The following is a 13,482-nucleotide window of genomic DNA, read 5'->3' on the forward strand; positions in this document are numbered from 1 at the left end:
CCAGCTCCCGGAGCTTACTCAAACTCATGTCCATCGAGTTGGTGATGCCATATTAAATTCACCCAATAAGTTCTTTACATTTTTCAGGGTTTAGAGTATCCACTGGGATAGATAAACAGATTCCATTTCCCTGTTGAAATTCTTCCATCTTTTCATCAGTTTTGTTGACCTTTTGTCCCTGTTTTCTTTAGCATGATTATAATAGTCATAAAACCTTGTCTGTTAAATATAATATCTGGGTCATCTGTTTATCTGGTTTTTTTTTCTCTTGATTGTCACCTTTTTTTCCCCAAGTATTGTAATTATTTTTTTTTACTTGTCAGAAACTGTGTAAAAGTTGTATAAAGACTGAAGTAAGTGCTCTTTCCCCCCAGAGAGGATTTGCCCTTTCCTGTGTCAGGCAGCCAGGGTAAGATAAAATGCTGATCAGCACGATGGAGCCAGCAGTGTCACTGGGGAAAGGCTGTAGATTTTGTTACACTCAATTCACCTCTGGTTCAGATGTCTCAAGGGTGAGAGGTGTGCTTGGCTTATCCTGCACGCCTCTCTTCAGCATGATCTTGGCATCTGTGCTCCTTCAGAGTGCAAGGAACTTTGTTCTCCTTGCAAGCTCAGCTTGCACCTCCCTTACCACCAAAGTGCTCATTAAAGCTGCCACGACAAGAAATCAGCAGGGAAAAAGTGTCTTTGCCTTGGGAATGCCCCAGAATTGACTTTCACACCAGCCCTTTTTAAAAGCTCTAATGTTTCTCTTTGTTCTTTCATAGTTCCTATGCAATACTGAGCCCAGTTTTGAGCCCATGCACACACTTGTCAAATGCCTGAAGTAGGAAGAGAGCTACAGATCTGCATTCAGAGTGGAAAGGAGATCTTTCTACTCTGGCATTCAGTTCCTCTAGACGTATTTTATTCCCAGTAGCCGATGTTATTTTTCTTTTTTCCATTTATTTTTATTAGTTGGAGGCTAATTACTTTACTCCTTTTTTGGTGTAAGTCATCAAACCCTAAAATGTTCAAGTCTGAAAAACATCAAGATTGGTGAATTTTACATTTTTTTTTTTAACTTAGAGCCCTAGGGTATCTCCAAGGCCATATTGTATTTAGAACAAAGGGAAGACTGAGGAATGGGCTGACAGCTCACTACTCCCATTTCCACCGCGTAAGTTTCCCTTTTCATCAATATTATCTGCTGCTGCGGCTGCTGCTAAGTCGCTTTCAGTCATGTCCAACTCTGTGCGACCCCATGGATGGCAGCCTACCAGGCTCCTCCGTCCATGGGATTTTCCAGGCAAGGGTACTGGAGTGGAGTGCCATTGCCTTCTCCACGATGTTATTTTTTAAAACGTGTTCTGTTGCAGTTCATTCAGTTTCTTCTGTTTGTTGTGGTGGGAATAATGACCTGCCACTGCTTTCTGTATCTTAGCTACAGGCAAGTCAAACATGCACAAGTTTTATAATTGGAGAAAAGGAAGTAATTCTCAATCAAAATTATTTACAGAAAACTTGCAAGATATCATGTACAAATATCACTCCATACATTTTAGCATTAACAGTTGATTTTGTGAAAAGCACTATCTCTAAACACAAATCAATTTCTTCTAGTCATGGCTCACTCAGCATCTATTTCTAATCATCTTCTTTGACGATCACTATTAGGTTAAAAAACTAGATAGCTACTTTTTAAGCCTCCTTTAGCAACTAGTAGAGGCCACTGGGCACAGTTCTGACACGTCCTCCCTTTTTTCAGCCTCGGATGAGGGATGATTTCTGAGTTTGCAGCAGTCACTTTTGTCTATGAGGCACAAGCAGGAGAACAAAAGCCAACACGCTAAGGATGACAAGGTGAAAATGTATAAAGAGAATGAGTTCCTGATAGCATTTTTGAGCTGCTAAAGCAAAGCCAGAATCTGCCTACTTTTAAGAGAAAAATAAATTCTTATTAAGATTTGTGAGTTTAATTTTCCTGTCACTTGTAACCCAGTATATTACTAGTACTTAAGTTCCACTTCAGTTACTCAAATGAAACATGATATGTAATAGCCTAATTTCAAATAAATGATACAGTAATGAATGAATGATAATTCTAAGTAGAATTATTTTCCCTGTTCCCTGTAGGAATATAAGTTTTCCTCACCTGGATACTGAAAGCGAAAGGCTTGCTGTAGTCGAAGTTAAGGTTGAGGACTTCAAGAGAGAGAAGGCAGCTGCTTTTCAGAGGGGTTCAAGGGCCTGCTGGGAGGCCTGTGTAAGCAGTTGACTTCCTCAATCTGACTGTCCTCGTGTTTTGCAAACCCACTGTTAAAACAAGTCTTTGGAATTAGGGGATTATCCAGAAGTAGTCCTGATTAAATATCTTAGCTAGAAGCTATGATGTTAATAACCATCGTTGCGGGTTTATGTAGCAGGGTGCTACATAACAGTTAGCACTGAAGGCAAGCCTCTGAAAGACTGAGACAACAGGGGGAGACTTTGAAGGTCTGCTGAGAGGGATCTGGAAGGTGGTTTTGGAAGGGGGTGAACATCCCCTAGGAAACCAAGGCCACTGTAACAAAATACCACAAAATTCTGAGTGGCCCCAACAACAGGAATTTATCTGCTCACAGTACTGGAGGCCAGAAGTCCAAGATCAAGGTGCCAGAAAATTCAGTTTCTGGTGGGCCTCTCTTCCAGGCTTGTAGACAGCCGCCTTCTCACTGTGTCCTTGTGTGGCCTCTTCTTGGTGCCTGTTCACCAGGGGTAGAGTGCACTAGCTGTCTGGTGTTTTCTTATTAAGGATACTAATTCTTTGGGATCAGGGCCCCATCCTAATGACTTCATCTCACCTTAATCACCTCCTTAGAGGTCCCATCTCTGAAACCAGCAACACTGGGGTTTAGGACTTCAGGTATGCACAGTGGGGAGATGCAGACCTTCAGTCCATAACACCAAGGAACAGAAAGAGGTATTGAATGTTGTGGGGAAGGAGCAAGAGAAAATGAAATAGATGCCACATGGTGTGAAAGAATGAGTGGCCACTGGCCTGGGGACCAGGGTTGTGGCCCTACCACGAGCTCACTGTGTGACAGGCTGTGGCTCAGCCACTTTGCATATCTCCAGTTACAATGAAGAGAGTGAATTTCGTCTCCATGGTCAAAGATGCAGTGAGCCAGAACTGAAAAGAGGCAGTGTAGCCCATGGACAAGGGAAGCAGCAACCTGCGGCTGGTTCCAGGCCCCAGGACCCAGTGAATGGCGTGCCCTCCGTGAAGGATGGCCCTCCCCGATGACCCCTGGCACCTGCTGGGGCCCACCACGTGACCCGTACTGGGTGTCCCAAGCCCAGGCTGTGGCCTGCATGGGTCCAGTCCTCATCTCCTCTCTCTCAGGAGCACTCTCCAGCCCTCTGCTCCCTGTGTGGGGTAGATGAGAAGTCCTCTGGGGCTCCAAAAGTCGTGCTAATAGAGTTGGCCCCTGGCTCTGGAGTGGAACCCAGTCCCAGAAGGACAGGTTGGAGAGCAGGGTACTCCCGCCGGCTGGCACAGCAGTTCTTTCACAGAATCCCATGAGATCGGGCCACCAAAATCAGGCTGAGACACTGATGGGTGGTGAGTGACACTCACGTAAGACACAGGACAAAGGATCTTCACATGCACTAATGGGAAGATAATCAACAAGTCCTTCTTTTCTACCCATTATTCTAAGTCTTCATCAGTAAATCAGTATCTTTCACATGGGTCCATGAATTTTGTTTATTTTAATTGGAGGCTAATTACTTTACAATATTGTATTGGTTTTGCCATACATTGACTTGAATCCGCCACGGGTGTACATGTGTTCCCCATCCTGAACCCCCCTCCCACCTCCCTCCCCATCCCATCCCTCAGGGTCATCCCAGCGCACCAGCCCCGAGCACTTGTCTCATGCATCGAGCCTGGACTGGCGATCTGTTTCACATATGATAATATACATGTTTCAGTGCTATTCCCTCAGATCATCCCACCCTCGCCTTCTCCCACAAAATCCAAAAGACTGTTCTATACATCTGTGGCTCTTTTGCTGTCTCGAATATAGGGTTATCGTTACCGTCTTTCTAAATTCCATATATATGCGCTAGTATACTGTATTGGTGTTTTTCTTTCTGGCTTACTTCACTCTGCATATTATAATGGGCTCCAGTTTCATCCACCTCATTAGAACTGATTCACATATATTCTTTTTAATGGCTGAGTAATATTACACTGGGTATATGTACCACAACTTTCTTATCCATTCGTCTGCTGATGGACATCTCGGTTGCCTCCATGTCCTAGCTATTATAAACAGTGCTGCGATGAACACTGGGTACACGTGTCTCTTTCAATTCTGCTTTCCTCAGTGTGTATGCCCAGCAGTGGGATTGCTGGGTCACATGGCAGTTCTTTTTCTTAATTGTGTTTAGACCTGGCATCTGGCCGTGGCCTCCGGGGCGGCAGGGGGCCGGGGTTGTGCCGGGCCGGCCCCGGGGAGTGTGGGGAGCGCGGGTCCCACGGCGGCTGTGGCAGCAGCAAGGCTCAGGCGGCAGGCGCCTCCATGGCTGTTTACCCCAGGTCTGGTTTTTTAAATCTCGCCTTTGACGAGGCAAATATAACAGAAGCAGCAGCTAGACAGTTCTTAGAGAGTCATTTCTAAGCCTTCATTAGACTGATGTTATCAGTGTTTCTGGTGCCCTTTGGACAAGTTTCAAGTTACCTTTGTCCTTCAGCCCTAGTCCATCCTCCATTACCTGCTGTGCCTCCTGGGGCAGGGCCATTTTAGCATTTTTGCTTTGTAGCAAGCATGATGTTAAGCTCTGTCAGTAAACTGCTGTGGAGGGACATCGCAGGAAGAAGAGGCTTCTCTTCCTGATTCCAGTACACTCACCACGTTGCAGGCACGTGGTCTTTTCTGCTCTGCCTGCAGGGGCCAGCCCCAGGTGGCACCTTCCTGTGGGTGTCTTCCCCCACCACTCACCTCAGGCAGCTGTGTAGGAAAATGCCTCTGCTGGTCCCCGGCTCACTCCACTTTGTCCCTCAGAGTCCACTTTCCAATAAAATGCCGGGAAATACTCACTTGTGAATGCCAGTCGTCTAAAGCACTCAGTGTGAAGAGTCTCACCCTGTAAAAGATTCTGCAGATGACTCAGCATTTCAAAGTGGACTCGATCCTTAGGGAACACCTTCATTTCTCAATGTGTTTACTCTTGTTCCCCAGAGGGAGAAAGCCTGGCTTAAGTGAAGGCTGGACAGCACAAGCTTTCTAGGCAGGGTTTCAGCAAATTTAATATTAATCCAATTTCTAGGTCACCTGAAATTTGTGGCATACAGCTAGATACCAAGGCCACGTGGGAATACTTCCTATGGATCAGACATGGTTCTGAAGGTTTTACTAGAAGAACTCATTTATATAAATCTCACCACCATCATATGAGGTGAGTCCAACCACTAACCTCATTCTGAATGAAGTTAAATAGCCTGGTTGAGGTCTATAGGTGACAGAGCTTGGATTTCTGCTGGGACACTCTGGCTCTGGAGCACATACCCTTAGCCACTGTGCTGAAGTGGGGTGCCTAGTGGTCAGCTTAGCGTGTCTTCGGAGGGACCCTTCAAGAAGCCCTTAAAAAACTCCCAGAGCAGCTCAGCCCATTCTGTTTTTCATTTACACTCAAATGGCTGCATTCCAAATATGTTTGAATCAAAAGACTGACTTTCTCCACTTGGCACCCAAACACTGAAAGTTGCTGGAGATGTCACAAAGCCAGACTCTCACGCTGAGTTTAAATTCATGATTATTCATCTCGAAAGGTGCCTCAGCCCTCCTCACTGTTTCCTCATTAGGAGCTCGAGTCCCCTCAGTCTCGGAGACATGTCAATTTTCTCTTCTTCCCTCAAATGTCCCATACCCTCTTCTCAACAGCTTTCTCCCTCCCTAACGTGCCTCACATTTCACTGAAAAATAGAAGTCATCAGACAAGAACTCTCTTGTCTTCTTAGCGTTGAATCCACAGGTCCTCCTGCATTTGCAGACTCATTTTTCTCCTGTTACAACGGGAGAAGTGTTCCTCCTTCTGACGATGGCAGGTCCTCCCACTGAGGTCCTATCACTTCCTCTCTGCTCTTTGGAGTTCACTCCTTCAGTCACCTCGTGTCTCTCCTGCTCCCTTAGGTCAGCTCCCTCTCCACCTGGCTGATCCCTTGAGATTATTCAGAGGCCCTGCTTAACCCCCTCTTAATAAAGCGACTCTCCTTTGACCCCACAGCCCATTCCCATCATGTCTCTGTCCTTGTCCACAGTGAACCTTGATAACGGTTGTATTTGTTTTGAGACTCAACTTCCTCACTCCAATTGGTCTTTTTTTTTTTGTCCCTGACTATCCAAACACACCTGCAATTATCAAGTCCCCAGTAACTGCCATGTTCTCAAAGCCAATGACTTCTTCTCAGAAACTCACATTATTCCATTGATACGATAGCCTTTGACGTTAACTGCTTTTTCCAACACTTTTCTTATTTTGGTTTCCCTTGTATCTTTTTTATTTTCTTCCACATCAGACAGATTGGCCAGGTCAACCATGGATTGGAGGGCATTTTCTATTAAGTGCCAAAGAGTAAATGATTTATCCTTTGCAGGCCACACAGGACTCTGAACCGTGTTCTTCTCTGCTGTGTTTGCTGCTGCTTTTTCTTCACAACTTAAAAAAAAAAACCTCCTGAGCTTATCAGTTCAGTTCAGTTCAGTCGTTCAGTCGTGTCTGACTCTTTGCGACCCCATGGACTGCAGCATGCCAGGCCTCCCTGTCCATCACTAACTCCTGGAGTCTACTCACACTCAATGTCCATTGAGTCGGTGATGCCATCCAACCATCTCATACTCTGTCGTCCCATTCTCCTCCCACCTTCAATCTTTCCCAGCATCAGGGTCTTTTCAGATGAGTCAGTTCTTTGCATCAGGTGGTCAAAGTCTTGGAGTTTCAGCTTCAGCATCAGTCCTTGCAATGAATACTCAGGACTGATTTCCTTTAGGATGGACTGGTTGGATCTCCTTGCTGTCTATGGCCTATATAGTCCATGGGGTCTCAACAGATGCCTAATTCTTTCACATCCTTAGAGGGAAATGTGATATGTTAAAAATGGAGCTTCACCTATCTTAAACCATAACAAAAAGATCACCCCAGCATTCCTGAGCTCATAGGCAACACAAAAACAGACCACAGGCCAGATTTTGCCTGTGGGCTGAAGTTTGGCAATCTCTGACCTAAAGAACAAAGGCTTCATTTTTGTTTATGTTCCCTGTTGATGGTGGGTCAGTTGAGGGTTCTGCTCCCTGTGAACATGTCAAGACCCAGACTGGTTGAGCAGCCACTGTCTCAAACATCCCCAAGCCAGAGTGAAAAGAGGGCTCCGGAATGTACCATGACAGTAATGGCTGCTCACAGCTCATTAGCTGGAACCAGTCGTGAGGCCCACCCAACCAAGGGGCGACCCATCTGGCCCTACTGGTGGCCATCTCTCAGAACCGCATCATGGGTAGACAGGTCACTCCAGTCTGTGTGTGTCTTATAAACTGAGGCACTGACAGCTTTTCTTCCAGACCATCCTTTGAAGGATGTCTGGAGAACTCAGAGCCCTGGAAGCCAGGAATTATGCCTCATTCTGGAGCCTGGGGCAGGTTTCTTTACTGTCCAATGTAATACAGACAATGTCTTCCTAAGACAGCAGTGGGCCAGTTTGCTTGGAGCTCCTTAAAAAGATCGGGCTCTCTGAGCTCCGAGTTCTCGCTTATAAAGCCAGCCCATGGAGCTCACCACATGCACACATCACCCCATGGGATTGGGAGGTGAAGGGAACTGACACAGACATATGGAGTTCTGCTGCTCTCTGTGCCGTGAGAAACAAAGTCCTTTGTCTCCCAGCATCGTGTGTCTTCTGTCAGCATCCATGAAACAGTAGCTGGCTAAGTCAAGGGACAAAGAAGCTCCCCTCCCCTCCTTCCTTAACAGTAGGGCCACTTTCCCTCCGTCACTTCATCAGAAAGGGTCTTCCTGATCCGCTTTCCTACAAGTTATTCTCTATCTCATCATCCTGTCCATTTCCTTCATAGAGGTTTTTAAAATCTGAAAGATAAATTGGACCTTAATTTTCCATTTCCCTCCTCTTGAAGCTCCTTGACAGTTCCCTAACCATCTTGGGTGCCAAGAACAGTGATCTGGCACACATCAGGGGCTCAAAAGCCATGCTGAAAGAGAGGAGGGAGAGAGAAAGGGAGAAAATGAATGTGGGCGTCCCTATCTGCAGTTGGTCCGAGACCTTCTGTCCAGCTTCAGAGTTTAAGTGTGCTCAGGGGGCTTGGCCTAGTCTTCAGGAAAGGTTAGCCAGTGAGAGTCAACACAGACTCGAGACATTTCTCCCATCAGGAGCCTGTAGTCACACCAGACTGTATTCCCAATGGGAGCTGAAAGCTCCTCCCTTGGTGGACAGGTGTGGGTGTAGATATTGACCAGCCCGGGGCGCTGAGTGTGCTGGACTCCCTTGCCCCGTTCTGCCCATGTCAGAAGGCCTGGTACCTGTGCTCATGGGAGGGTTGGGGAGGAGGCTGGCAGGCAGGCTGTCTAACTTACCTCTCTCTCAGCAGAGATTCTTGTAAGGTTCTCTCAACCTGCTCTTTCTGCGGTTTTGATTTCCAGTCCAGTGACGACTCCTAGTTTTAGATCTAGAATCATGCACCTGCCTTTTCTTGCCCTGCCAAATTTGGAGGGGAGACAAAAAGGATATCTTGGTTAAAAAAAAAAAAAAATAAGTCTTTTTTTTTTAAATGTCTTTTTAGCCTAAGTTGAAGTTTTCGATATATCTCATCTATTTGCTGAGCATGCTTCTCAGAGGTAATGGTTTTGCCGGGATTCAGAAAGCTGTAGTGGATCAGACGGGCAGTACACCATCAAACAGTGACCATGAGCCTCTTTTGGTGGAAGTTTAACTTTGGGAAGCGCTTTGGAGCTTCTTTCTAGGTGCAGCCACTGAGCTTGTCATTGCCGGTTGTCATATAAAATCCACTTTTCGTCGCACATCAAAATCTGCTCAAGAAATTGTTGTTGTATAAAGAATTGTTGTTGTATAAAGAAATTGTTGTTGTATAAAATAAGAGAAGATGACACTTCAAAGTGATGATTTCTTTGATTTGCACTCAGCTCATGAGGCACCCACTTATCAAGCTTTTTCACCTTTCCAATTTGCTTCAGATGCCAAACGACCGTAGAATGGTTGATGTTGAGTTCTTCAGAAACTTCTCATGTAGTTGTAAGAGGAACAGCTCTGGTGATCCTCTCAGTTGCAGTGTCAACTTCCAATGGCTGCCCACTATGCTGTTCATCTTCAAGGCTCTCGTCTCCTTTGCAAGACTTCTTGAACCACCACTGCACTGTGTGTTCGTTAGCAGTTCCTGGACCAAACGCATTGCTGATGTTGTACATTGTCTCTGCTGCTTTACAACAATTTTGGGAGGTGAGAATTCTACCACTGAACCACCAATGCTTTATGACCCATTTTAAACTCAAATAAGAAAATTGCTTGAATTTGCTTTTTGTCTAACATCATATCCATAGTCTAAAATAAACACGAAATAAAGAGCAAGTAATAAGTCATTAGCAAAAAAAGCATAAAGCGAGAAATGCAAATTAAAATAATGTATAACATAATCACATACATTATTTAGAATGTATTCCAATATCAAACAGCAAATTCCAACAATGCAAAAACCACAATTACTTTTGCAGCAACCTAGTAGTACATCAGTCACAAGGATGTGTGATGTACAGCACAGGGAATAGAGTCAGTGTTATAAGAACTTCCTGTGGTATGTAATATATAAAAATATCAAATCACTGTGACATACACTGAAACTAATGCAATATTGTAAGTCAAATATACTTCAATAAAATTAATATTTTTTCCCGCTCTTTCTAAAATTCAGCATCTCTTGTTAATTTTTCTTCTCTCCTGCCCTCTTCTCTCTCCCCCTCCTCCTCAGCCTTCTGCTATGTGCATGGCCAGCTGTCACCTAAAATCCACCGCCCTACCCTGTAAATGTTGACAGTTTCAATATGTCTTTTCTTACCTGAATTATAGATATTGTAAATAGGCTTGGGGAGAATGATAGCAATTTTTACATACTTAAATTGGCAGTAGTTCAAAAGGGTTTGAATTTCTAAATTTTCTAAAAATATTTATCATGGGCTGTGCTGGGTCTGCTGCCACACAGGCTTTTCTCTCATTGCAGCCAGTGGGGACTACTCTCCAGTTTCAGTATGAGGGCTTCTCATTGCGGTGGCTTTTCTTGTTGCAGAGCACGGGCTCTAAGGCACAAGGGCTTCAGGAGTTGCAGCTTGCAGGCTCTAGAGCACAGACTCAGTAGTTGCAGAGCACAGGCTTAGTTCCTCCACGGCATGTGTGATCTTCCTGGACCAGGGATCGAACCCATGCCTCCTGCAATGTCAGTGCAAGTGGACTCTTTACCACTAAGCCACCAGGGAAGCCCCTGTGAATTTCTAGATTAGGACAGTGCACTGTTCTCTTAATTCAACCACTGAGTACAGGCAGAAGATTTTGCTGACTTTTGAGTCAGTATGACAGATCAAAGACTCCGTAACTTTTTTGAAGTGAAACTAAGCAAATGTTGACTTCAATAAAGGACAGATTTGAACCCCACAACTCTGATGTCCTTGATTTCTATTTTTGCTACAACAGTGATTCTCCAAAAGGTACTCCTAGAGAATAGTTTCCCAAGGTTATCATGCTCAAGTACTCAGATTTTAGCAACAGTTGTTTTTGGTTTTGTTTTTCTGATTGCCTAGAGGAGGGGAAACTAAATGAATTGAAACGTTTTCTAGATTTTGAGATTTTTCTCCCATAGTGTCCATGCCCATGTGAGCTGCTGCCGCCTACTCTGTTAAGAGGTTAGTAGACAACCAAATCTAAGGAATCAGTAGCAACAGATACTAACAGAAAACTCCTAGTTGGATGATCCTGCTAAACCTGATTGCATTTTTTCCAAATATATCATTATGTGTGTTTGAAATGGTTCCTGGTGTCATGAGGAAGTAGACTCAGTATTTGTGGGTTTCTAAAACAAATTCTTTGGTTTCAAGTTGTTCTACTGTCTAAACAAAGCTGTGATTCATTATTCCAGACCATGACACAGTCCAGTGGCTCTCATAACTGCAAAATTATCAAGTGTTTAACTTCTGTCTTACAGCATTCTCTTGCTACCTGAAATTCTATATTATCCAAATTCATTGGTGAACCCAGTCAGCCCAAGAGGGACTCCTGAATGAACACTAAAGAACATCAATGCTCCACAACAGGACTGGACTTCCCATTGTCTCCTCTATGAACTTCCTTGTTTGGTCAGTTAAAACCACGGAGTTCAAGTGTTTGTTTCTTTCTGTACAGGTTGATTTGAAAAATGATTGTTCCTGTCTAGGACAGCTTGGCTTGTTTTGTGTGCTGAGTTGTGTCTAACTCTTTGCGATCCTTGAACTGTAGCCCTCCACGCTCCTCTGTCCATGGGATTCTCCAGGCAGGAATACTGGGTTGCCATTTCCTCCTCCAGGGGATCTTCCCGACCCAGGGATCAAACCCACGTTTCTTGCATCTCCTGCATTGGCAGGCAGATTCTTTACCACTAGTGCCAGCCGGGAAGCCCGAGTTTGGCTTACTTAATGCCAAATGAACTTAATGCCAAATGAAGGGTTCTTTCTTTTTTAGGTGGTTGTTCTGGCTGTAGATTTTTTGATTACCTTTGTTTCTAATCCATTTGTGTGTGTGTGTGTGTGTGTGTGTGTGTGTGTGTGTGTGTGTGAGTTGACTCTAATGACATATCATTCAACCTCAGGTCAACAAAATGATTCAAACCACTATCTCTGTGGACCTGTTTAAGATGAAAATATATAAATCAGGTGCTGTGAAATGATGAAGGCAATATCATTCATCAAACTGTTAGTCTGCAGTAATGAGGATAGATGCTGGGCCAGAGTGGAGGAGAGGAGAATAAGCCATCTCATGGCGTATTTGACATAAGGAAGCCGTGTGCCCAAGCGTTTGGGATAGATCATCTTGCAGGAGACTGCATGCATGCATGAGAGAACTTGATATTTATGACCCATCTGTCAACTCAAAGTTTCCTTTGGTTTTTATGTTCTGCCAGTTCTCCTTGTCTTTGTGGCCATAGGAAGTCAAACAGTAATTGGTTTCAAAGGAGACAGTTATCAAGCCTTGCCTATTGCAGTGCAGTTGAACACTTTAATTCCACTTGTTTTCCCCTTTAAGTATATCAATAAATTGTTCAGATTATTATTTAACATTCAAAACATCCACTTTTTCCAAATATCTAGTTGCCTCTGAAGTTATTCTGTGAGAGGTAAAGAGATACCTTGCCTGTATTGAAATCAACAACCAAGGCAGCATGGCCCAGCACTACGTGGAAAATAAGTCCCAGTAAATATACTAACCGAGAGAACCTCCACCTAAACCTCCAGCTGCCCTCATTCCTCCACCTGAAATTCTACCTGTTACTACATAACAATTAAGTGAAAAATTCATATACTTTTCTTATTTTTCACAGCCTGTGTATTCTGTTGGCCACTAAATAAACTGCTCATTACATGCCACATAACAAGACAATTGTGATAGAGAATGTGAAGATAAAAGGAGTCTCCCACAGTGTCTGTGGCAGGAGTTCTGAGATGAAGAGTAAAACCTGAGCCTTGAAGGAGGCGGTCCGGCCAGGAGAGGTGTGCCTGAGCCAGGTGGCCAGGTGTCCACTGAGGCGTCCAGCCCCAGGACGCCACCACTGCTCCGCGCACTGTGGTGACTCAGATGTTTTTGGCCATGCTCTCCTGGCCGAGGCTGCACCTGTGAGCGCTGTCTGAGCCGTTTAACTCACCATCATGGCTTCAGCGGACACTGGGCAGATTTGTGTTATTGCCCGACCCCTCCCTCCGGAGCCATACACTCGTGTTTCCACCTGGCCTGGTGACCTTCTCAAGGCCACTTGATTCATTTCAGGTGCATTACGACCAAGTCTAAACCCTTCATTATCTTCCTCCCTCGGTCAGCCCACCTGCGTCCCTTGATTCTTCACCTCCCACCCCAGCACACCTCCACAACCCCTGCCAGCCTTCCTCACCCCCAATGCTCACTGCTCTGGCCCAGGCCCTCATCCCCTCTTCCTTGTTCCAGTGCAGCAGCATCCTTACTGGAACCTGTCTCATGCCTTAAACCACGTGACCCAGTCCCTCAGAATCTTTGTTTTCTGCAAAGTGTAGTTAAGTCTTTCCCTGGATAAAAATTGTTTAAGATCATATCATAACCTATGGTAAAATCTGACTCATTTTTACAATCTGCTGAGTTTTTGATAAATCTGGACCTTAGTTCTCAAGTCAGTACCAGCTTTTAAATTACCTTGCTTTTGAGATGTTTGTGTTTTCACATTTTAT

The 13,482-nt window shown here is 44.7% G+C and overlaps 1 long non-coding RNA gene across 1 annotated transcript in view; it reads left to right on the forward strand.

Moving 5' to 3' along the window:
* Positions 1–11,362, forward strand: part of LOC133049636 (uncharacterized) — a 97,399-nt gene extending 86,037 nt beyond the window's left edge. Inside the window, exons 2-3 of the long non-coding RNA XR_009691427.1 lie at positions 9,229–9,490; positions 11,241–11,362. This is a non-coding gene — a long non-coding RNA (uncharacterized LOC133049636). The remainder of the gene's footprint in view (positions 1–9,228; positions 9,491–11,240) is intronic.
* Positions 11,363–13,482: the final 2,120 nt, after the last annotated feature.

The sequence above is a fragment of the Dama dama genome, chromosome 30, assembly GCF_033118175.1.
Source record: "Dama dama isolate Ldn47 chromosome 30, ASM3311817v1, whole genome shotgun sequence".
In the NCBI taxonomy this organism is placed as follows: Eukaryota; Metazoa; Chordata; class Mammalia; order Artiodactyla; family Cervidae; genus Dama; species Dama dama.